Raw genomic sequence first — 25,534 nt, 5'->3', positions numbered from 1 at the left:
AGGATTCTCTTTTTTTTTTTTTTTTAGTTGTAGTCTCATTCAGTTACCATGACTACAGTGCAGCTCAGGGCCATCCCAGCATCAAACTGCTGGGCTCCATTGATCCTTCTGCTTCAGCCTTCCAAGTAGCCAGAACTACAGATGAGTGCTACGATGCCTGGGTATTGTTTTAAATTTTTCTTGTAGAGGTGATGTCTCGCCAAGTTGCCTGGGCTGGTCTCGAACCCATGGATTCTGGCAGGATATTCCATTTTTTGTTGAATCTGCAGGTACTGAAAATCACCCAGTTCCTTTTCTTATCTAATTTTGCTTTCAGGAGAAAAAGAAATCCTTCTATCAAATGAATTCTCAGCAACCCCTTCAGCAGCCTGCTCTGTGGACAAGCACAGTGCTGTCTTTGTACAACAGAGAATGTCCAGTTCTCTTCAAACTGATAGAGATGAGTTCTTAAAATGGTGAACATCCAGATTTCTCCTAATGGATGAATATAATTTGTTAGACCTGGCTCAGTAATGGCATCACCAGATCAAAAACATTGTCCTTTGGGGGTTCTAGAGAATATGTCATTGGGAGCCTGTTTTAGAATCTCATGTGCTCCAGGGTCATTGAGTGCATAACATGAGTCTTTAATTTTTTTTTTTGAGTTGAAGTCTCACTCTGTCCCACAGGCTGGAGTACAGTGGCATACTGCTGGTCACTGTAGCCTCGACCTCTTGGTCTCAGGCGGTCCTTTAGCCGCAGCCTTCCAAGTAGCCGGAACTACAGTCGTGCACTACTACACTTGGCTAAGTTTTTTGATTTATTGTAGAGACGAGGTGCTGCCAAGTTGCCCTGGCTGGTTTTGAGACCCCTAGCTCGGGCAGTCCACTCCCCTCAGCTTCCAAAAGTGCTGGGACTACACCAAACCTGGCCTAGAGTCTTTAATATTCTGATATGCAAAGAGAGCCTCAGAGATCGTGGACTTCTCGCATTTGTGTATTCTCTTTTGTCTTACACTCTCCCTCTTTTTTTTTTTTTTGAGTTGGAGTCTCACTCTGTCACCCAGACTGGAGTGCAGTGGCCACTCCCAGCCACCGCAGCCTCGACCTGCTGGGCTCCGGCAATCCTTCCGCCTCAGCCTTCCCTTTTTTTTTTTTAAAGCAGGATTATTGAGGACAGAAAACCTCCCACAGTGGGAGAAGACCTGAAGGATTTACCAAACTCTCTCCTTTTATTCAGGGGCATGGAGGAGCTTATTTCTTTTTTTTTTTTTTTTTTTATTCATTTATTTATTCATATATTTATTCCTTTTTACTTTTTACTCTTCTTTCAGGGGGCTTGTTTCTTTGTTACGTGGGTGTGGCACTGGCCAGTTTGTCCAACATGTCACTGGTGGATGTAGATTTCCCCAGCAGGTCAAAAAATGTGGCTCCCCTTTAAACTACTCACAGGGTACATTGAAGTGTTTTGCTGCCTCCACAGACTAGGACGGAGTCCTGCAGCTCAGCGATCAAGCCACCAGGCCTCATTCTTGTACTACAGTTCCCAGCACGCTCTGCGATGCACCACACATCCTGCTCCTCCCCCCAACTTCCGGTGCAGGGAGGCAGCGCAACCTCAAAATGCTACAAGAAAAAGACATGCTTTTCTTTTTTCTTGCCTACTCCATCCCTGTTGCATCACATCTGCTGTCATTCAAGATCAGAAGGGTGGTGACCTGTTACCTTATCCAATCAGTGGATGCCAGTTCGGAAGTTACCCAATCAGAAAGGAGATTAAATCGAGTTGGTGGCTTCCGGGTTCTGACGCGGCCTTTGTTTTCTGGGCCTGCGGAAGTGCCCAATCATCTCGGAAACAGTCACATTTCTTTGCTTCTTCCTTTTTCGCCCTGTGAAATGCAGGTCCGGGGACTCAGTAAGGAAGACGCTGGGACACCCAGAAGCCGGGAGATGGTGAGTATGGGTGTGGGTGCGAGAGCGAGAGGCAGGATGGACACGGATACAGATGACCCGGCTGTGGCCGACCGGCCTTCCCCTCACTTCTGATACTGAACCTGTGCCCGCCGGTGGCTCAGCCCCGGTCCCCTCTTCACAGGGTGGGTCTGGTTCGGTCCCCAGCGTCTTGTCCCCATGGCGACCTCGCTCTACTGGAGGCTTCTCCAGTATGTATGTGTGAGACCCAGGAGTGTCGTGGGAGGTCTGACCCGTGTGGGGACCCCTGGGGGAAGGTGTTGTGGTCCTGGCCCCATCCGTCTCTCTTCTTATAAGGTAAACGGATGCTCCAGCACAGTGTTAAGGGGTTCCCTTGGGCCAACAGCGGATCGTGAATCCCTAAGTTCCAGTCAGGGCTTATAGTCTGTGGTCTCCCGAGGTCTTGGGTGTAAAGGCTTGTAGAAGAGGCAGGGTGAAGTCCGCTACGGTCAGGTGCCGGTGGGGGACAGCCCCACAGTCGCGTGATCTGGAATATTCAGGTCGATATCCCTAGGCCAAGTCATCAGGGTTGCTAGAATACTGGACAGGGTGAGGGAAAATGAATGGACCAAGGGGCGCAGCCCCTTGGGGCTGGCAAGCCAGAGGTGCGCACTGGGAACCCAGAGATCCGAGTAAATTGCAAAGAATTGCAACACATAGAGATGAGAGAAGAAAAGACTTATTTAAGAAGAGTTCACCACCCAGAGTCCTGGCTTATATCCTTTTCTTGGAGATGTTGTACGTGACTGCTGTGACTTCCTTGTCGACTACATGTGGATGTCTTGGAGATCCTCTGACATAGACCCATTAAGGTCTGTCCATATTATCATTGCCCCTAGAGAAGGGTCCGGCAAGGATTCTAATTCCCCTGCACCTTCCCAAACGACATTCCTTAGAGGTAGTGGAGGGTGCACCTCCCCTTATCTCCTAGGCATTCCCAGTGAGTAGCTGTGGGGGATCCTTGGCTTCCCTGTAGATAGTGTCCAATTTACTGGAAGATCGAATCCCCCTCTGAGTGGTTATAACTTTTGTAATTACAAGTTTTATGCTTTTACAGTCCTTGCCCCATGCATGATGTCTTAGGTCTTGTAAATTCCCTTTACTCTAGGAAGCTTGATTGTCACTATGAGATACTTCAGATACCAGGAAGTCTGTTTCTGAAAAGACAAAGTCGATAAAGTTAATTTTACCTAAAATGTGTATTTTGCCAAAAGCATAGCTTCTACTTTCTCATCATTGTGTCAGAGTTTCAGAACAAGATGAAAAGTGGCTTCCCACTCTTGGTCTGACCTTTCAAGGGTCAGTTTGTCACCAGGTCCATACTTGGTTTTGCCTGGTGAGACAGCCAAAGGCAAGACAAGGAGTTGGAACAGGGGCAATGACTTTATTTAGAGGACCATTAATACCATGAATATGAGCGGCCAAGACCCCTCTTGGGTTTTGTGTACTTTTTGGGGTTTTTTTCCATGTCAGTGGTGAGGCAGGGAGAGGAGAGAGAATTGCTTGAGTCCAGAAATTTGAGGCTAACCTGGACAACATAGCACATCTATGTAGCTATAAAACTGAAACAATTTTGCCAAGAGCGGTCGCACATGCCTATAGTTTCAGATTCTTGGGAGCCTGAGAAGGAATAATCTGTAGAACTCAGGAGGTCAAGATGGTGATAAGCTCTGTGGAGACACTTCACCCCTGCCTGGGTTATGGAGTGATACTCAGACTCATAAAATACATTGAATTTAATTTTTTAAAAATAAAATCATATCTTCAACAAGTAGATGTGACTTGTCCAGATAATCTCATCTGAATAGAAGTGCTGGAGGAAGTGGTGGCAAAAATGACTCGTTATAAGGTAAATGTGTTCCAGGTCAGGGGCTGTGTCTCTTTTTCCTACTAGAATGTCATGATTTTATAGCGTGCCAACGTTGACTGATACTCATCTGTTTTCTTATTTTATTTTTATTTATTTATTTATTTATTTTGAATTGGAGTCTCACTCTGTCACCCAGACTGGAGTGCAGTGGCCATTCCTAGCCACCGCAGCCTCAACCTGCTGGGCTCCGGCGACCCTTCCGCCTCAGCCTTCTAAGTAGTTGGAACTACAGGCACACTCTCCCATGCACAGCTAATTTTTGATTTTTATTGTAGAGGTGAGGTCTCGCCAACTTGCCCAGGTGGGTCTCAAATCTGCAGACTCAGGTAACCCACTCACCTCTGCCCCCCCAAAGCGCTGGGATTACAGGCTGAACCACCGAGCCCAGCCTGTTTTCTTATTTTTAAAGTTGGAGTCTCACTCTGCCACCCAAGCTAGAGTGCAGTAACATCCTCCATCCCCCATAGCCTCGACCTGCTGAGCTCAGGTGATCCATCCACCTCAACCTTTCAAGTAGCTGGAACTATCAGCACACACCACCATGCTCAGCTAACTTTTTGGTTTATTGTAGAGATGAGGTTTTCTGAAGTTGTCCAGTCTGTTCTCAAGCCTATGGGCTCAGGCAATTAATCCTCTCACCTCTTTCTCCCAAAGTTTTGTTATTATGGGCAGGAACCACCATGCCTGGCCTTCATATGTATCTTACTCTACTTTAAAAGTGTGTATTCTGCTGGGCTTGGTGGCTCTGCCTGTAATTCTGCACTTTGGGAGGCTGAGGTGAGTGGACTGCCTCAGCCCGAGGCTTCAAGACCCGCCTGGGCAGGTTTGCGAGACCTCATCTCAACAATAAATCAAAAAATTAGCCAGGTGTGGTAGCATGCACCTATAGTTCCAGCTACTTGGAAGACTGAGGTGGAAGGATCACTGGAGCTCAGCAGGTTGAGGCTGCAGTGCTGGAAGCATGCCACCGCACTCCAGTCTGGGTGACAGAGTAGGACTCCCAACTGGAAAAAAACAAACTCTGTATTCCCTTGGATTTTCTGTCTTTATTTATTTTGAAGATGTGGGTACAATTCAGGGTTATGTATACAAATGTCCATTATGCAGGGATGCTTGCTGATGAGGTATGCCCCACACTCCCCCAGCAGTATTCCACTTTCACTCTTTTTTTAAAGTCACTATCACATTGTTTTTTCAAGTCCTTATTATGGGTGATAACATCTTTCAAACTTTTTAGGGATTTCCAATTTAAATATTTGTAAAAATATTTGTTTTCTTTACAACACAAACAGCTGTTTGTATATCAGTACAAAACTCAATTGATAAACTGATTAGAGGATTATTGGTTAATTATACCATTTAATCTTTCTTCCAAATCATTTATTTTTACTTCTACTGTTTTTCATGTTTCAGAAATATTTTACACGTTTTTATAATTTGATCTTTAAATGTAAAATTTTTTGTAAATTTCACAATATCTTTTTAATCTATAAACAAGATTATATGTCTTTCTCATTTTTTTTTTTGAATTGGACTCTCACTCTGTTGCCCAGGCTGGAGGGCAGTGGCATGCTCCCGGCCACTGCCGACTCAATCTGTTGGGCTCCAGCAATCCTTCCGCCTCAGCCTTCCAAGTAGCTGGAACTACAGGCGAGCGCTACAACGGCCAGCTGATTTTTTGATTTATTGTAGAGATGAGGTCTCATCTGCCCAGGCGGATCTCGAACCCACGGGCTCAGGCAATCCACTCACCTCAGGCTCCTAAAGGCTCGGGATTACAGGCTGAGCCACTGAGCCCAGTTCATCGATTTTATTAATGTGCCTAATTGTATTGATGGATTCCCAACTACTGAATCTCCTAAGTATCACTGACATAAAGGAAGCTTGATCATGACATAATGTTGCAACATGCTGACACAATGTTTCTACTAATTTTTACTTTTTTTTTAAAGTTAGAGTCTCACTCTGTCACCCAGACTGGAGTGCAGTGGCTGCTCCTGGCCTCTGCAGCCTTGACCTGCTGGGCTCTGGCGATCCTTCCACCTCAGCCTTCCAAGCAGCTGGAACTACAGGCGCGCACTACCACACCCAGCTAATTTTTTGATTTATTGTAGCGATGAGGTCTCGCCTGCCCAGGCAGGTCTCGAACCCGTGGGCTTAGGCAATCCACTCACCTCAGCCTACCAAAGGTGCGGGATTACAGACTGAGCCCCTGAGCCTGGCTCTTTTTTCTATTACTTTTATTTTATTTTTTGAATTGGAGTCTCACTCTGTCACCCAGAATGGAGTGCAGTGGCCGCTCCTGGCCTCCGCAGCCTCGACCTGCTGGGCTCCGGCAATCCTTCCACCTCAGCCTTCCAAGTAGTCGGAATTACAGGTATGCGCTACCATGCCCAGCTGATTTTTTGATTTATTGTAGAGATGAGGTCTCGCCAAGTTGCCCAGGTGGGTCTTGAACCCACGGGCTTAGGCAATCCACTGACCTCAGCCTCCCGAAGTGTGAGATTACAGGCTGAGCCACCAAGCTCAGCTCACATAATGTATTAATCAAAAATTTTTTGGCCACCTCCTGTGTTATGTGAACTACAGACATGTGCTACCAGACCTGGCTAATTTGTTATTTATTGTAGAGAGGAGGTCTTGCCAAATTGCCTGGGCTTGCCTCTAACCCACAAGTTCACGCAATCCTCTTGCCTTGGCCTCCCAAACTGCTGGGATTGCAGCTTGAGTTACAGAGTCTGCCTTTTATTTTTTTTTTAGTAGGAGTCTCACTATTTCCCCTGACTGTAAAGCATTGGCACACTCATGGCCACTGCCTCATCAACCTAGTCACGAACCTACCACTTCTGCCTTCCAAGTAGCTGGAACCAGAAATATGCACCACCATGCCTCACCAATTTTTTTTTTTATTTATTGTTTAAATGAGGGTTCACCAAGTTTCTGCAGTTGGTTTGGAAATTATATGCTGAAGAAATACTGTCATCTCCTTTTCCCAACATGCTGGGATCATGAACATGAGCCACCACACTTGTCCTGAAAGATTCTTAGTGATTATTATCATGGGGTTGTCCTTGTCTTACATATTATGAGGTTTTCTTTTGATTTGCCAAAAAGTTGGAAAGGTTGCCAAATTGGTCTACAGTAAAATGTCTGAATGCTTTCTAAAAGCAGCCTATGGGAAATTTATCTCTTACCTGTGTTAGCTACCCTGCCTTATTTTGACATTTCATGGTTACATTCGCTGTTGTTTTAGTCTAAGACTTCTCTTCTTCCAAGATAAAAATTTTAGGAAATATATTTAAGTTGATTAGGTGAGAAGTCTCTTTGCATTTTCCACAAATTGCTGGTATTGAGGGGAAAAGACAGAAATGATTCCTGTCCTCTGTGAAAGTGTAAACTGTGGTGAGGTGGATCATTGTCATGGGAATAATGCAAGATTGAAACAAAGGAGAAAGTAGAAAGAAGCAAATTTTAATAATCACCTTTCACACTTGGAAAGGGTGTAGACAGAGACAAGTGAGGTGTGGAAGGGCCAAAAATTGGGATTTTTAAAGGTCTTTGGGAAAAGCGGCTTTAATCCCACAGGACTGTCCCAGGCCATTGGTCTTTGATGTTAACTGTAGCCACATGAGTTTTATATTTTGCTGGTTGCCAGGCATTAGCATCTTATCCCTCAGGTGATGGGCTACATGGGAGGAGTCAAGGGAAAGGGGTTTTCAACCTAATCAACTTAAATGTATTTCCTATAAATTTTTATCCTGGAAGAAGAAAAATCAACAGCGAGACTTGTAAGATGTTTGAAATCCACAAACTTCTTGACCAAAACATGTTCTTATTATAATTTCTGTGACTTCAGCCAGCCATGAGGTGATCTTTGATTCCCCCTTGACAAGGACCTGAAAGTTTCCTAGAGATTAGTATGAAAACCTTGAGTTGAAAGTTTGGTTGTTGGGTTGCTCTAGTTTTGCATCTGATGGAGATTTATTGAGGGGAATGAGGTAGGCTGCCTCTTTGCCTGCAGAAAATGTAATCTTAAAATGTCTTAATGCCTCCTAAATCCTGCTTATTGGAAATTAACTATGTCTAACCTATGCTTGCTTCAAAGCATGTCAGTCTAAGGAAAAATGGTGATGCTGAGGCAAATGTGAACAAGTTTATTCTTAGTTTTTTAGAGTTCCTACTTTCATTCTGGATTAAGTTTCACTTGTAAGAGGAATAAAAAATTATAAAATATCTCACCTAGTGAGAAGGTGTAAGAACCCACATGAATCCTCTTAGGCACATGGTAGAGCAAGTTCAGTATCTCCTGAGAGTGTAGTCACCAGGCAATTCAGTTAGCAGGACTGTGAAAGAAGATACCCCAAGTCATAGGATGGCCTGACTTGACACTTAATTCAGGCTTGTCTCTGTGTCAGTGCCTCTACTACCTGGGTTTATACCCTTTAACAAAAAATGGATCCACTTATCTTACATCCAGTTATTTACCATAAAATGTGTTTTATCAATAGAGATTGAAAAGTTTTTTTTAAAAATTGTAGGCAAGATATAGATGTCTGGAAAAAGTTATACATCTAATGCTGTGTGCAGTGCTTATAATCCCAGCACTTTGGGAGGGTGAGGTGAGAGGATGAGGCCATGAGTATGAGATGGGCCTGGGCAACTTGGCGAGACCTCATTTCTACAATAAATCAAAAATATTAGCCAGGATCCAGCTGAAAACTAGAATTAAGCAATAAGATAATATGTAACAGAAATATTCTCTAATTCATTAAGTCTGAGAAAAAAAATGAAATGAAATTCACTCTGCCAGTGTACACACTATTTTTGTGAATGATAAAGCAGAAATTTGGGCATCAACACATGCATGTACAATTTTGAGTGCTATATTTACATACCACAGAATAAGTTGCATATACTGCTCAGAGGGAAAATTCACAGTAGGTTGAAAAGTCCTCATCAAGTTTTAATGTGTACAAAATGAACTGAATATATTTTTAAAATGCAAATTATGATTCAGGAGATTTGGAATTTGCCTGAGCTTTAGCACTTTTTTTTTTTCAGTTGGGTGGTCTCATTCTCTTCCCATGCTGGGGTGTAATGGCATATTCACAGCTCACTGCGGCCTCGATCTCCTGGCCTGAAGGATGCTGGGACAAATTGGTATCAGGTGCCAATGCACACAAGTGCAACAAAACATGCATGCTGAGATTTATATGCCCCAAAATACTATATTTTAATATCAATCTAATAATAAAGAATAATATCTTAGGCAGAAATCCATGTACAGGTACCTCCCATGGTGTGTGATCTAAAAAACTATTTATATTGTTTGTTTTTGGCATTCTAAAGAGCAACTCTCTTTTAATAATTCTTTATTCAGTCATTTTGGTGTTGTTCTGGGCAAAAACTGTCATCCTGTTTCTCCATGGAGATGATGGAGCATCATGTGAAATCTTTTTTATTTTATTTTATTTTATTTTATTTTTTTGAGTTGCAGTCTTACTCTGTGACCCAGACTGGAGTGCAGTTACCGCTCCCGGGCACTGCAGCCTCGACCTGCTGGGCTCCGGCGATTCTTCCGTCTCAGCCTTCCAAGTAGCTGGAACTACAGGCGCGCACTACCATGACCGGGCAATTTTTTGATTCATTGTACAGATGAGGTCTCACCGAGGTGCCAAGGCGGGTCTTGATACCGTGGGCTCAGGCAGTCCACTCACCTCGGACTCCCAAAGCGCTGGGATTACAGGCTGAGCCACTGAGCCCAGCATCATATGAAATACTAATTGTTCATATTCCCATCCTTGGCTTGTATCTGAGGACCTACCCCACTTCCAATGGGAAGCTTGGATATCCACAACTTGCTATGCTCCCCAACCACAAGGGGACATTGTTAGTACTACAGGTCTTTCACTCATGGTGAGAACAGTTCATGGCAACTAGGCAACACAGATGCTGAGAACAGTGGAGCCTCTGGTATGTAGGGAGACGCATTCTTCAAAGCCCTTGAATATCAGGAAGAACAAAAATAGTTGAAAAATACTCATTAGCAAGACCATCACAGGTAGCAGTGAGGTTTACAAGTTTTAAAAATGACAGTCCTTCAGACCTGGGACACATTTACCTGAGAATCAGGTATTTTTTTTCTTTTCCGCCAGCTCCTCTGCAAATTTTTTTTTTGAGTTAGAATCTTACTCCTTTGCCCAGGTTGGAGTGCAGTGACACGCTACAGCCACCCCAACAATGACCTGCTGGGCTCAGGCAGTCCTTCTGATATTTTTTTTTTTTTTTTTAGTTGGAGTGTCACTCTGTCGCCCTGACTGGAGGGCAGTGGCATGCTCCCGGCCACTGTAGCTTTGACCTGCTGGGTCCGGTGAAACTTCCATGTCAGCCTTCCAAGCAGCCACAACTACAGGGACATGCTACCACACGTGGCTAATTTTTGATTTATTGTTGAGACGTAGTTTCGCCAATTTGCCTGGGTGGTTCTCGAACCTGTGAACTCAGGAAATCCACTCACCTTGGCCTCCCAAAGTGCTGGGATTACAGGCTGAGCCACCGAGCCTGACCACTTGGCCAGTTTTTAATGTATTGTAGAGAAGAGGTCTTGCCAAGTTCCCTGGGATGGTCTCAAACCCATGACTTTATCATTCCTCTCTCCTTCACCTCTCAAAATGCTCAGATTACAGTCTGAGCCACACTGCCTGGCCCTATGGGATTTCGTTTCAGGTGAGATGACTGGAGAAGTCACAGTATATGTTGAAATTATGCCTTTATTTTAAAATTAAATTGAACTTTTTTTTGTTAGAGTCACACTCTGTCACCCAGGCAGAAGTGAAGTGGCACCATCATTACTCACCACAGCCTTGAATTCCTGGGCTCAGGCAATCCTTCCATCTCAGCCTCCAATGTAGCTGGAGCTACAGGCCTTTGCTAATAATCCTGGCTAATTTTTCATTAATTATTTTTATGGTGACATGAATATGCTTTGTTTTAGAGGTTGGTCTCAAACTCCTGACCTCAAGCAATCCTCTCACCTCAGCCTCCCTAAGTGATAGGATTCCTGGCATAAGTTATGATGTGTAGGCAGTATATGCCTTTCCCATAAGCACAATCCTTTCCTTGCTACCACCACACCCACAGGAAGGAGGGTCCAGAAAGGGTGATAAAGTCTACCTTTCTCTGTCTTTGTCACAGGAGACAGGTTCAAAAACAGTGAGATCCTACAGGGAGTGTAAAGTGTGAGTTAATTCTTTCCTTCCCACAAGTGCCCTCCCTCCAGAAAGACTGGCAATTTCTGCTACAGCAATGAATACGTGATGCTACTTGCCACACCCAAGCAGAACAGGACAGGTGACCTCCCTTCTGAATTCAACTTTTCACAAACATATCTGGCAACCTTCAGCTTGACAATGTTTCCATGTTAGAATCACATGGGGGATAGCTGGGTGCCATGGCTCACACCTATAATTCCAGTAGTTTGGGAGATGAGGTGAGAGTATTGCCTGAGCCCAGGGGTTCCAGATCAGCCTGGCCAACTTGGCACAACTTCATTTCAGCAATAAATCAAGCAATTAACTGGGCATGATGGCACATGCCTGAAGTTTGATGTGGAAGTATTGCCTGTGGCCATCTGGTCAAGGCTCCAGTGGCCATGAGGGTCCAACTGCACTCCATCCTGGGCACAACAGAAAAAAACAACAGACAAAACCTATATGGTTGTTTTTAACAATGTCAAACCAACAGATATAATGATGAAACAGCAACAATTCTGTCTGAGAATGCTCTCTTAAGCAGTAACATCAGAACTCACAACAAAAAGTCAGGTAACATGGATAACTCCATTCTTTGTACAGATCACACAGTGCTGATTCAACACTATTTACCCTTTTACAACAGTTGGAAGTTCCTGGGGGGTAGGGACACTGACCACTTGACCTGTTTTCTCTAGTGGCTTTGTAATATGGTGGTAAACCGGTTATCTACCAGTGTGTTTCTCCAGACATACTCCTCATTATTTGCCCAAGTAACAGGAAACTGTAACCAATTCATATGGCTAAATACGTTCTTTGTCCATGGAGAGTTATATTCTTATGACTAAACTCAGCATGAAAAAATAATTTATTGAAAATATTATTGGCTAGGCTCGGGAGGCCGTGGCGAGTGGATCGTCTGAGCACATATGTTCAAGACCAGTCCAGGCACCTTGGCGAGACCTCTTCACTACAAAAAAAAAAAAAGATGGGTGTGGTAGCGCGCGTGCCTGTAGTTCTAGCTACTTAAAAGACTGAGACGGAAGGATCCCCGGATTCTGGGTTGGCCATTTGTGTGCCACTGCACTCCTGCCTGGATGACAGAGTGAGATTGACTCAAAAAACAAATGTAATGGATGCTTTCATACACCTGTGAAACTCAACAATAATCTATTACACTTTCTGGTGAAAATGTATTGATCTCCACAGCTATAAAGAGAGAAATTTTTTCCTCTACGTTGTGTTGTAACCTTGGGTTGGAAAAAGGAAGGACGGAGAACAGTACCCCAGAGCCCCCCTCCGTTGGCCCTGCCAGCCAGTCAGATCCTCCCCACCACTCTTCCACATCCTGCAGATCACAGGGCGACAGAGGTTGAAGTGAAGATACACGTGGGTGCCAGAGTACAGGACACTGCAGAAAGGACGACTCAACTCTGTGCAGGCGCAGGAGACGAAGGTCCAAAAACTGCCCTCTCACTTCCAGCTCCCATCTGATTGATCAGTTCAGACTTCAGCATCCATTGATTGGAAAAGTCTTTAGGCCCCGCCCTTCTGGTCTTGACTGACAGGAGGTGCAAAACAATAAGGACTTTATAGGCAAAAATGCCTTTAGGTTTCTCCTTGCCCCGGAGTCTGGGCACAAGGGTGGGGGGAGGAGGCTTGTGGCCCCCTTTGGGGCATGATGAGAGTTTTTTTTTTGAGTTGGAGTCTCACTCTGTCGCCAAGACTGGAGTGCGATGGCCGCTCCCGGCCACCGCAGCATTGACCTACTGGGCTCCGGCGATCCTGCAGCCTCAGCCTTCCAAGTTGCCGGAATTACAGGCATGCACTACAACGCCTGGCTGATTATTTGATTTATTGTAGAGATGAAGACTCGTCAAGTTGCCCAGGCGGGTCACGAACCTGTGGGTTCAGGCAATCCACACACCTCAGCCTCCCAAAGGTGCAGGATTACAGGCCAATCCACCAAGCCTGGCTGTGATGGGAGTTTCTGTCACTCCTGGTTGGTGGGTCGCTGGACTGTAGGTTGACACGGCCTCTTCTGGGACATACTGGCATTGTATTCTTGCAGCTCCACAACCCAACTACTGGGAGCCATGCAAATGTCAGTTTTCCCAGCAATTCCTGTAAGGGGCCCCCTCATAAATTCCTAGCCCCTTCCAGAGCTGGGAAAAATCTCCACATTTTCTTGCCTCATGCAGCCCGTGTCTGATCGCATGTCCTGTCACTCAAGACCAGATGGCCTGGAGTTTATCCAATCAACTGATGCTAGTGTTTGAAATGGCCAATCAGACAGGAGGTGGAAGTTAGGGGGCAGCTTCTGGGCTGTTAGAGGGCCTTAGTTTCCTCCGTCAGCCTCGCGTGTCTTCATTTTAGCCTGTGTTTGCCTGTGACATGCAGGTCTTGGGAGATTCATAGACTGGACGCTGAGACCCTCGGAAGGCGGGAGTGGTGAGTGTGTGGGGAGGTGTCCCGAGAGGGGGAGTGGGGATGGACTGGGATGACCCAGCTCTTTTAGGGACTGGCCTCTCCTTCAGCTCTGAGCCTGGACCTGTCCCCACCGGTGACTCGGCCTGTCCCCTCACTGTAGGTAGACCTGGGCCGTGACCCTGTGGTCTTGACCCTGCAGCGACATGGCCTGCTGAGAACTCTCCATGCAGCTCATCATCTCCAAGTGTGCTGAACCCGCAAGGCTTGTGGACAGGATCCGACCTGTGTGGGGGGTTGGTGGGTGGAAGGGGAGGCTATGATCCTCCCCAGAGTTAAATGGTGGCTCCATCACAACGTTAAGGAGGCTCTTGGCCAACAGCGGTTCTTGAGTCCATAAACACAAGCCAGGACTCATGGTGTGGGGATCACAGAGGGCCTGGGAGGAAAGGCTTTGAGAAGGGGCAAGGGGAAGCCAGGATGGGCAAGTGCTGTTGGGTGACAGTCCTGCAGTGGCCTTATCTGAATTACCTAGGTGGAAATCTCCAGGATGTGTCATTAGTGTCATTGGATATTTGTGTCACCAGGTCCCAATCCGCTTCTGTTGACATAAGGAGTTTGAGCAGGTGTTGTGACTTTATTTAGTAGGGACACTAGAACAAAGGAATTGAGGGGATGGCATCCTAAAGAACCCTCCCGGGTAATATGTGCTTTTTCAAAATTTTTATCCAGGCTGTGGGACAGAGAGTGGCTAAGATCAAGAGGTGGCTTAGACTTGCAGACATCTGGGAGATGAGAGGAGTCCTGGAAAGTGGTGAATTATCTTTGTCCTTGATTCACAGTCTCCTTATTCCTTTATTAAACAAAACAGAGTGAGTGCACATACTTCCACTTTCCCAGAGGTGGTCTGGACAGCTGCATACTGGTGCCAACCTTTCAGCATTTCAAAATTATTTTAGCTACATGGAAACACATAAAGAGATCAGAGATTCCCCCCCCCACCCCGGTCTAAAATGGAGTTATGTCGAATTTTTGAGAGTTGACTGTCCCATTTTGGATTGATTGTGACTAAGTTTTATATTATTAAATTAGTAACTTAAAAATTTTATTTTAGTTTGGCGACTGGTTTCTGTGCACTTGTAGACACATCACTGTTCTTGAGGGGCAAAGGCAAAATTGATGTCTGTTCTCTGGATTATCTTGCATTTGTAAAGAAGAAAAACTATCCTAATGACAAAGTAGACCCACCTCAGGGAGATGGTGGAAGAATCAAATCAAAGAGAACCTCAGACAAACAGGAGAGCAAGCGAGGGGCTCCCAAGAGGGTGGTAAGACTGACAAAAAATAAATACATTCCGCTTAATTTTGAAATACATAAAGGCATATTTTCAAAATGTAGGTGTAACCTGATTTAATAATCTCACCTGAGAAGAAATCCCAGAGAAGTAGAAAGAAAAACAAAAAATGGCTACCTCTCAGGTAAATAAATGCGTCCCAGATCAGAAGGAATGTCATGTTTGTAAAACTTGCAAACCATGCTTCTGTCCTTGTGATGGTCCTGCCTAGTGAGTTTGTTTCAACTAATTTTGTTCTTCCTGTGCTATTCAATGGGTCTGTAGGACACTGCTTCTACATAGCCTCTTCTATTCTCTTCAACTATACTGTTTAGTTGTCATAAACTGTTCTCACCATAAATATGTGACCTGCATTATTAAAAATGTTCCCTTGTCCTGGGGGGTCATGGGAAGGCTTGGTAACCAAGAATCCCTTTGGAAATTGGGTAGATCCTCAGATCCTAATGAAGGATAGAAACGTGTATATATATATTTAGTTGTAGTCTTCCTCTGTTGTTCAGAATGAAATACACTGGCACATTCATGGCCACCAGCCCAGTTAATTTTTTAATTTATTGTAGAGATGAGGCCTTGCCAAGTTGCCCAGGCTGGTCTCACACCCAAGGGTTCAGGAAATTCTTTTGCCACGACCTCCCAAGGTGCTGGGATTATAGGCATAAGACTCTGCTCCTAGCCAGAACATGTATTGTTAAGGTTCTGTCTAGATGCTCCATCAGCTCCATGTAGAACATGGTTAATAAAATGTACATTTAAACAGGATGACAGTTACTGTCCCAAATAACTCTGGAAAGTCTGAATAAAGAATAATTAGAATAGACTTGCTCTCTAGGATGCCAAAAATAAAAATATAAATGTGCTTTCAGAGATTACATGTCATGGGAGTTACCTGTAGGCTGATTTCTGTGTAACATGAACTTGCTTGTTATTAAATTGAGATTATAAATTACTATATTGGATGGGTGTGGTGACTCAGACTGTAATCCCAGCACTTTGGGAGGCTGAGACAACAGACTTCCCTGAGCCTGTGTTTTGAGAACACTTGGGCATTTGGTGAGACCTTGTCTCTACAGTAAATTACAAAAACTATCCAGGCATGATTGCGTGTGTGTGTAGTTTTAGATAGTTGAAAGGCTGAGGCAGAAGAATTGCCTAAGTCCAGCAGGTCAAGGCTGCAGTGCCCATGAGCATACCACTGCACTCAGCTTGGGCAAGAAGAGTGAGATGCCAACTCAAAAAGTAATAATAAATTACTATAACTTTTGACTAAAAGATCTCAGTATGAATGTTGTGTTCCACATGTGTGCCTTGGCATCTGGTACCAATATGTCCCAAATACTTGGGATGCTATGGAGGATGGATTCTTTTAGCCAAGGAGATTGAGACTGTAATAAGATGTGATTATTCCAGGGCACCCTAGCCTGGTTCAGAATGAGACACACCTAGCCGGGCATAGTAGAGCATGCCCGTAGTTCCAGCTACTTGGAAGGCTGAGGTGGAAGGATCACCGGAGCCCAGCGGGTCGAGGCTGCGGTGTCTGGGAGTGGCCACTGCACTCCAGTCTGGGTGACAGAATGAGACTCCAACTCAAAAAGAAAAAAAAGAATGAGACACATGAACTGAACAAAAAAGCGCGAACCTCAGGCTAAATCCATGTTTTCTGAATCAGAATTTGCATTTTAACAAGAAATTCAATTCTTTGTTGTACAAATTAAAACTTGATGAGCATCTCCTGACTTACTAGGAGCAGTATATGTAAAGTATTCTGTGTGATTTAAACAGTAATTTAAAATGTATGTGCCTGTTTTGGTGTCCATTTTATGCTGTTTCACTCACAAAAATAGAGAGTCTACACTGGCTGAGTGGATTTTATTTCATCCTTTTTTTCCACACTTAATGCATTAGAGGATATTTCTGTGTTTTGAATTTTTTTATGGCATGATAACAGTTGTTTTGCCAGCTGAACCCTGTTCTTTTCACTCTTGCTTTACCTACAGGCCATGGTGACTTGGTAAATGTGTGTTTTGTTGCTTTCAGAGGTTGTTGTCATTCAAGGATGTGGCCATAGAATTTTCTCCAGAGGAGTGGGAATGCCTAGACTCCCCTCAGCGATTATTGTACAGGACTGTGATGTTAGAGAACCATAGAAACCTGGTTTTTCTAGGTGAGGAAACTTTCAAAACATAATCCCTATTTTATACTAAGGATTTTATGTCCTTCCTTTGTAGAATGTTTTCTGGGAATTTCTGCTTTGCATGAATGAGTTTCAGATTCCTACTATCAATGAAAAGCTGCTAATATGTTAAAATTGAAAATAAAAAAATAATGATGTTTCATTTTGACATGAAGGCTTCTCTATTTTAAATTGACCAGTGTCCTTATAGCTATATTATTGGTAAGTTCAGACACGTAGTGACATAGATATCATTGCCCACATCTCATTCCCATTGCTGCCATAAGTTATTGACTGACCAGTACTGAACTAAGAACTGACAAACTTAAGGCCAGGCATGGTGGCTCACCTGTGAAATGCCAGCACATTAGGAGGCTGAGTTGAGAGGACTACCAGAGCCCATGGGTTCAAGAATAGCCTGGGCAACTTGGCAAGACCCCATCTTTACACTAAATCAAAAAATTATCTGGGAGTGGTAATGCACACCTGTAGTTCTGGTTACTTAGTAGGCTGAGAGAGAAGAATTACCTGAGCCCAACAGGTGAGCACTGGGGTAACTGTGAGCTTTCCACTGCACTCCAACCTGAGTGACAGAGTGAGATTCCGACTTAGAATAAAAAGAAACTCATAAATTGAAAATTCTATCTAAATGTTCTAAAGGTTTTATTGGGAAGCTCTATTTTGGGGTTAATTATCTAGAATCTTGTATAATGTGTTCTCTATGGATCATATACTAGGTTTGTAATCTAAGAATCCCAGCAAGAGTCATGTTAGTTTTTTCTAATTAAACAGGACTTGCTGTCTCTAAGCCAGACCTTATTATGTGTCTGGAGCAAAAGAAAGAGCCCTGGGATATGAAGAGACATGGCACATTAGCCAAACTTCCAGGTAAGTGGGAGTGAATGAAGCAGATGATACAGGTTGAGGAATCAGCTTGAAATATGGTTTGAGGAGGTGGTCTGCTCCAATGAAAATGGTTTCTTTTTTTTTTTTTGAGTTGGAGTCTCACTCTGCCACCAAGACTGGAGTGCAGTGGCTGCTCCTGGCCACTGCAGCCTTGACCTGCTGGGCTCCGGAGATCCTTCCACCTCAGCCCTCCAAGTAGCCAGAATTACAGGCATGAGCTACCACGCCCGGCTGATTTTCTGATTTATTGTACAGATGAGGTCTCACTACCCAGGTGGGTCTCGAACCCGTGGGCTCAGGCAATCCACTCACCTCAGTCTCCCAAAGGCACGTGATTACAGGCTGAGCCATCAAGTCTGGCTGGAAATGGTTACTTTGAAACCTGAGATTCTTTCTCTTCCTGTCACAAAGGAACATTTGTTATTCTATCTTCTGAAATTCTCCAAAAACTGTGTCCTCAGTGATCTTTCAAGTATAGAGAGGACATCAAAATCCATTTAATGGTTTGTTAGGAACTGCGTGATCTGACTACCTCTCTGATGCTTTTGAGACATGCATTATTTGCTTATTTATTTGGAAATCTATGTCAAACTATTTTTTTCTTTTTGCATCATGATTGGAAGTACGTGAGCAGTGATTTTTTAATCTGTTTGAGATATTTTAAGAACACTCTGGACACATGTTACATGTTTTCTAATTTATGATTTTCTATACTTGGGAGATTTCCAATGATTATCTCTCTTAATAGAATAAATCCTGATGTTTTACTTAAATTTTACTTTTATAGCATGATCTGAGACTGGTAGTTTTTCTTCATATTCAAATATTTAAGTATACTATATCGTGTAGAGAATCGGGAAATATATATTAAACTCCTACATGTTAGCTTATGTCTTAATAACTCTTATTTTATAATTTTCTTTAGTATGAAGCTTAGGACTAGCTCATATTTGCATATATTCAAACACATATGTATGCATGTTTATGTGTGATTAGCATCTGATTTTTTATACATAAATAAAAATGTATAACCATATGTTGTAAATAATGTAATAATTTGATATGCCTATACAGTGTGAAATTATGATTACAATTATATTAATGAACATATCAACCATCTTACGTGATTGCCGTTCTTATGTTTTGTAAGGAGAACATGTAATGTCTTCTATTTTAGCAAATTTTCTCAGCATACGAAACATCATTATTAACAATAAGTCACTAGGGTACACATTTGTTCCTTAAGACTCAGTTATAACTCAAATTTTGTAACCATTGAAAAACATCTCCATTTTCCCACCTGCAGACCCTGGTGACCATGTTGTACTTTCTTCCTGTATGAGTGCAAAGTTTTTTGATTACACAGGAGTGAGATCATGCAGATTTCTTTTTCCCCCGAGTTAGAGTCTCACTCCAGGCTGGAATGCAGTGGCATGCTAATGAACATGACAGCCTCATTGCTAGCCTCAGGTGATCCTTCTATATCAGCCTTTCAAGTAACTGGAACTATAAGCATGCGCTGACACGCCAAGCTTATTTTTGCATTTGTCATAGATCCGTGGTCTCACCTTGTGCCCAGACTGATCTTGAACCCCTGAGCTCAGGCAATTCTCTCACCTCAGTCTCCCAATGTGGGTTTTCAGACTTGAGTCACTGTACCTGTTCTCATGCAGTATTTCTGTGTGTGTGTTCCTGGCTCACTTCAGTTAGCATAATGTCTTACAATGTCATCCATAAAGTTAAAATTGCAGAATTATTTAAAAATAGTTTTTGGCTGAATCATATGCTATTGTGCATATATATATATATATGTGTTTGTGTGTGTGTGCGTGTGTGCACTCACGTACACGTTATTTTCTTAACACAGATTCCACAAATATTTAGGTTGTTTTCAACTTTGGCCATCTTGACAAATACTGCAATGCCCATAGGAGTTGGAGAGTTCATTTTGGTATTCATTTTATTTCCTTTGGTTATACACCCAGAAAAGGCATTTCTCTGTTACGTGGCAGTTTGCTTTTATTTTTAAAAGAACGTTGATAATAATTTTTATATGACTCTACCAATTTTAAACTCACCAAGAGTATACAGGATTTCTTTTTCTTCACATCCTTATCAAAAATTCTCTCTGTATTCTGGTTTATATTAGCCATCTAACAGCTGTGAGACAATATATCATTATTGTGTTTATTTGAAATTGCCTCTATTGGTAATGTTCGGTGCCAATTCACATACCTGTTGGCAATTTGTATGTCCTCATTGGAGAATAACTATTCTTTTTTGGCTGTTTTTTATTCAAGTGATTATCCATTTTCTTTCTTTAACATCTCATCAAGTATATGGTTTGCAGATTTTTTTCTTCTCCTGTAAGCCTTCTTCCTTTTCCCTTTACTCTGCAGAAGATTTTCAGTTTGATGTCTCCAACTTGTTTTATATTTATTTTTATTCCTGTAGTCATAAAGAAATTATTACTAAGACCAACATCAATATCAAGGATGTTTTCCCAATCCTTTTTATGGTTACATTTTATCAGCGTGTTCTCTGTCACCAGGCAGGAGTGTGCTGGTTCAAGTAAGGGTTTCTATACTTCATATGAAAATTTCTCAAACTTTTTGTATTTACAGCTTCACAAATTATTTTTGTACCCTTAATGGAGTCATTTATCATGATTCTTTCTATTCTTTGGCATACTTTGTTTGAATTGGGGTATTTGAAATTCAAAGATATACATGTCATAATGTTTATGATATTGCTTTGTCTAGATTAATATAACACCCATCACTAAGTTAGAGATTCTAGTAGACTCATATCTGTTCTTAGGATGTGTCTTCTCTGTACATTGGGACAGAAACCAGTCTTTGCATAAACCCTCAAAGGACAGAAACGTAGACTTATACTCCACTCTTCTGTTTATTCCCTGAGGGAGAATGCAAGAGTTAGAACATTCCATCTGATTGCATCATGCTGCATTGTAAAGGAAGAGAAATTATGGTGGCAAAATCACTAAATTTCTCTTCCATGTAACTCATTTTCTCATGTGAATTCTGCAAAGTATTAGCTGATTTTTGAGCTCTCACACAGGCAGTGGGGTATTTTCTTAAGTACATATATTTATGATACAGTGGAAACCTGTGATTTGTACTTGCCACCATACTTATATCCTTACCATGGTATAATATTATGTTTCAGTTTCAGAGGATATTTATCTGAGTCTAGTATGTGGAATAAATATTTATTTTCATGATTTTCAGCTGTGACGCCTCATTACACTGAAGGTCTTCTGCCAGAGAAGAGCATAGAAGACTCACTTGTAAAGGTGCCGATGGGAAAATATGGTAAATATGTCCTTAAAAACTTATGCTTACAAAAATCTTGGGTAAGTGTGCATGAGGGTGAAGGGCAGATAGACTGCTCAGTTGCAAATAACCATTACAAACAAGAGTAGGAAAGTCTTTCAACAACACTCCAAATTTGTTATCCACCAGAGTATCCATATTTCTGAAATGACTTTCAAACACGAATATAGCAAAACCTTTAACCAGTCCTCAAAATGTAGTCAACGTCAAAAAAATAGTGGAGGAAATATACACAATGTATGTGGGAAAGTGCTTAAGAAATGATCCTATCTAAATAGACATGAAAGAATTCATAGGGGAGAGAGAGCCTTCAAAAGTGAAAAATGTGGCAAAGCCCTTAGGTATTACTCATGTCATTCACAACATCAGAAAATTCATTGTGGAGAGAAACTCTATAAATATGAAGAATGAACCGGGCCCGGTGGCTCAGCCTGTAATCTCAGCACTTTGGGAGGCTGAAGTGAGTGGATTGCCTGACCCATGGGTTTGAGACCTACCTGGGCAACTTGGTGAGACCTCCTCTCTACAATAAATCAAAAATTGAACAGGCATGGTAGCATGTGCCTATAGATACAGCTACTTGGAAGGCTGAGGTGGAAGGATTGCCAGAGCCCAGCAGGTCGAGGCTGCGGTGAACAGGCATGGTGACTGCACTCCAGTCTGGGTGATGCAGTGAGTCTCCAATTCAAAAAAAAAAAACATTAAAAAAATGTAAAGAATGTGGCAAAGCCTTTGACTGTTTTTCATATCTTTCTCAACATACAGTGATCCATACTGGAGAGAAACCCTACAAATGTGAAGAATGTGGCAAAGCCTTTCACTTTCATTCACTCCTTACTCGACATATGGTGATTCATACTGGAGAGAAACCCTACAAATGTGCAGAATGTGGCAAAGCCTTTCACTATCGTTCATATCTTACTCAACATACAGTGATCCATACTGGAGTGAAACGCTACACATGTGAAGAATGTGGCAAAGCCTTTCACTTTCGTTCACTCCTTACTCGACATATGATGATCCATACTGGAGTGAAACGCTACAAATGTGAGGAATGTGGCAAAGCCTTTCGCTATCAAGGAGAATTTGTTGGACATAAGACCATTCATACTGGAAAGAAACCTTACAAATGTCAAGAATGTGGCAAAGCTTTTCACTTTTGTTCACTGCTTACTCGACATAAGATGATCCATACTGGAGTGAAACACTACAAATGTGAGGAATGTGGCAAAGCCTTTCACTGTCGTTCACTCCTTACTCAACATATGATGATCCATACTGGAGTGAAACGCTACAAATGTGAAGAATGTGTCAAAGCCTTTTGCTCTCAAAGAGAATTTGCTAAACATAAGACGATTCATACTGGAAAGAAACTCAACAAATGTGAAGAATGTGGCAAGGCCTTTCACATTCCTTCACTCCTTACACGACATATGATGATCCATATTGGAGAGAAACCCTACAAGTGTGAAGAATGTGGCAAAGCCTTTTACTCTCGTTCAAATCTTACTCAACATAAAGTGATCCATACTGGAAAGAAACCCTACAAATGTGAAGAATGTGGAAAAGCCTTTCATTCTCATTCATATCTTACTCGACATACAATGATCCATACTGGAGAGAAACCCTATAAATGTGAAGAATGTGGCAAAGCCTTTCACGCTCGTTCACATCTTACTCAACATGCAGTGATCCATACTGGAGTGAAACGCTACAAATGTGAAGAATGTGGCAAAGCCTTTCACTCTCGTTCATATCTTACTCAACATAGAGTGATCCATACTGGAGTAAAACGCTACAAATGTGAAGAATGTGGCAAAGCCTTTCACTCTCATTCAAATCTTACTCGACATACAGTGATTCATACTGGAAAGAAACCCTACACATGTGAAGAATGTGGCAAAGCCTTTCACATTCGTTCACTCCTTACTCAACATATGATGATTCATTCTGGAGAGAAACCCTACAAATGTGAAGAATGTGGCAAAGCCTTTCATGCTCGTTCTAATCTTACTCATCATACAGTGATCCATACTGGAGTGAAACGCCACAAATGTGAAGAATGTGGGAAAACCTTTCACTTTTGTTCAAACCTTACTCGACACAAGATGATCCATACTGGAGAGAAACCCTACAAATGTGAAGAATGTGGCAAAACCTATCGCTATCGTTCACTCCTTACTCGACATATGATGATTCATGCTGGAGTGAAACGCTACATATGTGAAGAATGTGGCAAAGCCTTTCACTCTCGTTCATATCTTACTCAGCATACAGTGATCCATACTGGAGTGAAACGCTACAAATGTGAAGAATGTGGCAAAGCCTTTCACTCTCGTTCAAATCTTACTCAACACACAGTGACCCATACTGGAAAGAAACGCTACAAATGTGAAGAATGTGGTAAAGCCTTTCAGTTTCATTCACGCCTTAGTCGACATATGAAGATCCATACTGAAAAGAAACCCTACAAATGTGAAGAATGTGGCAAAGGCTTTCACTCTCAAGGAGAATTTGCTGAACATAAGACAATTCATACTAGAGAGAAACACTATAAATGTGAAGAATGTGGCAAAGCTTTTCAGTTTCATTCACGCCTTAGTCGACATATGAAGATCCATACTGGAGAAAAACCATACAAATGTGAAGAATGTGGCAAAGCCTTTCACACTCATTCACACCTTACTCGACATAAGGTGATCCATACTGGAGAGAAACCCTACAAATGTGCAGAATGTGGCAAAATCTTTCACGCTCATAGACACCTTACTCAGCATAAGGTGACCCATACTATAGAGAAACCCTACAAATGTGAGTAATGTGGCAAAGCTTTTCACTTTCACTCTGGATTTTCTCAATATAAGACCATGCATACTGGGGAGAAATTCTACAAATGGGAAGAATGTGGCCAAGCCTTTTGCTCCCATTCAAAGTTTGCTGGACATATCAAGGTGCATACTGGGGAGAAACCATAAGTGTGAACAATGTGAAAATGCTTTTGCTCTCACAGTGGATTTGCTGGACATAAGATGATCCATACTGGAGAGAAACCCTACAAATATGAAATATATTGAAAAGCTTTCCATTCTCATTCACTACATACTCAAGATGGCAAGATCCATACTGTTGAGAAACCCTACAGATGTGACAGTGTGGCACAGCTTTTTGTACTCATGGAGGATTTGCTGGCCACAAGACCATTGATACTGGAGAGAAACTGTACAAATATGAAGAGTGTGGCAAAGCCTTTCACTCTATTAAGGATGTGCTAGACATAAGACCATCCATACTGGGGAGAAATCCTACAAGTGTAAAGAATATGGCAAAACCTTTCACTCACAATGGATTTGCAGGACACATGATCATCCATGCTGGAGAAAACCCCTACAAATATGAAATATGCAGAAAACCTTTTCACTGTCATTCACTACTTGGTTGACATGTCGAGATCCATACTATTGAGAAACCTTGCAAATGTGAAAAGTGTGGCAAAGCTTTTCACACTCATAAAGGATTTGCTGGACACAAACCATCCATAGTGGAGAGAAATCCTACAAACATGACAAATATAGCAAAGCCTTTTGCTCTCAAATGATTTGTTATATATATGAGGCACCATAGTGGAGAAAATCTCTACAAATGTGAGGAATCTGGCAAAGTGTTTTGCGCTCATAAAGTATTTATTGAACATAAGTCCATTGATACTGGAGAAAAACCCAACAAATATGAAGAATGTGACATAGCCATTCACTCACAATGGATTTGCTGGACACATAATCATCCATACTGGAGAGAAACTCTACAAATGTGAAAAACATGGTAAGCCCTTTGCTCACATATACAAGTAGCTGGACATATGAGAATCCATACTGAGATGAAACCATATAAATGAGAGGAATGAGATAAAGCCTTTAGCTCTCTTTCAATATTTGGTTGACATATGAGCATCTATATTTCGGGATTCCCTATAGATGGGCAGAATGGGGTAAACCTTTTCATTGTTATTACGAGTCTTCTAAACATCGGACAATTTATACTCTAAATTTTCAGTATCTCTAATGACTGGAAAATCATCTATCTAGTTATAAACAATAGAGACATGGTGAGAAATTTACAGATGTAAAGAGTACCGTTATCTTTATTCAAACCACATATCTTTTGAATGTACAAAATGTAAAACATGTCTAAAGTCATTAACTAGCAAAAACTTTATTTGACATTAAACTGCATTGTAGAGAATCTACAAATTTA

The 25,534-nt window shown here is 42.3% G+C and overlaps 1 long non-coding RNA gene across 1 annotated transcript; it reads left to right on the top strand.

The window, feature by feature from the left end:
* Positions 1-1,904: 1,904 nt before the first annotated feature.
* On the top strand, positions 1,905-22,084 carry LOC103261591. The gene is made up of 4 exons (XR_002482034.1): positions 1,905-1,931; positions 17,814-17,909; positions 21,179-21,262; positions 22,049-22,084. It is a non-coding gene; the product is annotated as an uncharacterized LOC103261591 (long non-coding RNA).
* Positions 22,085-25,534: the final 3,450 nt, after the last annotated feature.

This window comes from Carlito syrichta, unplaced genomic scaffold (genome assembly GCF_000164805.1).
Source record: "Carlito syrichta isolate Samal-C Ts95f unplaced genomic scaffold, Tarsius_syrichta-2.0.1 Scaffold303785, whole genome shotgun sequence".
NCBI classification, from domain to species: domain Eukaryota; kingdom Metazoa; phylum Chordata; class Mammalia; order Primates; family Tarsiidae; genus Carlito; species Carlito syrichta.
The sequence above is the reverse complement of the archived record's forward strand: the minus strand, read 5'-3'. Positions and strand labels throughout refer to the sequence as shown.